We start from the raw sequence: 1199 nt of genomic DNA on the forward strand, positions 1-1199 counted from the left end.
TTGATCTGTCTGAACCCGGGACTCTTCCAGACCGAGATATCTCTATCCGAGGCTAGGAGATATATTGCTTTTCAGGAAATGATCAGATTTCCTACGCGATTTTTTGCTCGCTGAAGATTTAAGCCGCGGTTACACTTAGTTTGTTAAATGTTAGTCATGGTTATTTTAAGTCGTTAATTACTTACCTTTAGATTTTAACATTTATTGACAAAACTGAGATAAATTTATGCTTTTCCAAAATAATATTATGTAAGTATGTTTAATGTGTATTATTTTAACAAAAAAAAATATTCGGTACCATTCCCCAAAAGTTTCAGATATTCTGACAGATTAAATTAGCTGGTACCGACTTCAAAATATTGAAGATTTGTAGTATGTACAGAAATAGTTAAGATTTAGTCGAATTCTGAAAAAGTCAATATTAAATAGTAAGAGTTATTTAAGTAATACTTTTTAGTTCATATTATTATTGTTTTTACCTTGGAAGTCGGTTTAAATTTTTTGTTAAAAATAATAATTTCACTCTTTTTAGTTAGGTATCTACAAGATAAGGCTTTATGCGTAAATAACACTACGAATGTTAACTATTCACATTATGTTACTGTAAGCGAAATTGTGGTAAATGCTTGCAGTTATCTAAGCGATGCTGACATTTCCAAACTTTTATCTTTAAAGGTTCAGGAGTTCTGTCCAGTGTCTTTGGGACCAGGGACACTTTCGTATGAAATTTCACTTATTTGTAGCATAATAATATGTTTATGTTACTAGAAACAACTTCCTAACCACTATATTGTGTGTTTTAATAAATTTCGAGGATTTACCTCGACCGCTCATAGATCCCATCATCAGATCACCACTTTCGTAATTGTTATACAAAATTTAGATAATTTCCTATACAACAACACAAGAATTTTAAAAATCAGTCTACAAACAGCGAAACAATCATCAAAAACATCAGCTTCGATGCAAAATATCACGAACAATACCACTAATTGGGTCATAATGTGATGACTCATGGTATAATTATAATTGTGATGATGATGATTAATCAAATTGATATATTGGCTTATGCTTTCAGTGGTTTAAACAACGCCAAAATCCCCGAACCTATATCTTTAAGGATTCAAAAGTTCTGTTGGGTACCTTCAGATCCAGGGTATAACCTGGTGTGAAGTCTTATTTTTGGTAGCATGTGCCTT

The sequence above is a fragment of the Aricia agestis genome, chromosome Z (genome assembly GCF_905147365.1).
Source record: "Aricia agestis chromosome Z, ilAriAges1.1, whole genome shotgun sequence".
NCBI lineage: Eukaryota > Metazoa > Arthropoda > Insecta > Lepidoptera > Lycaenidae > Aricia > Aricia agestis.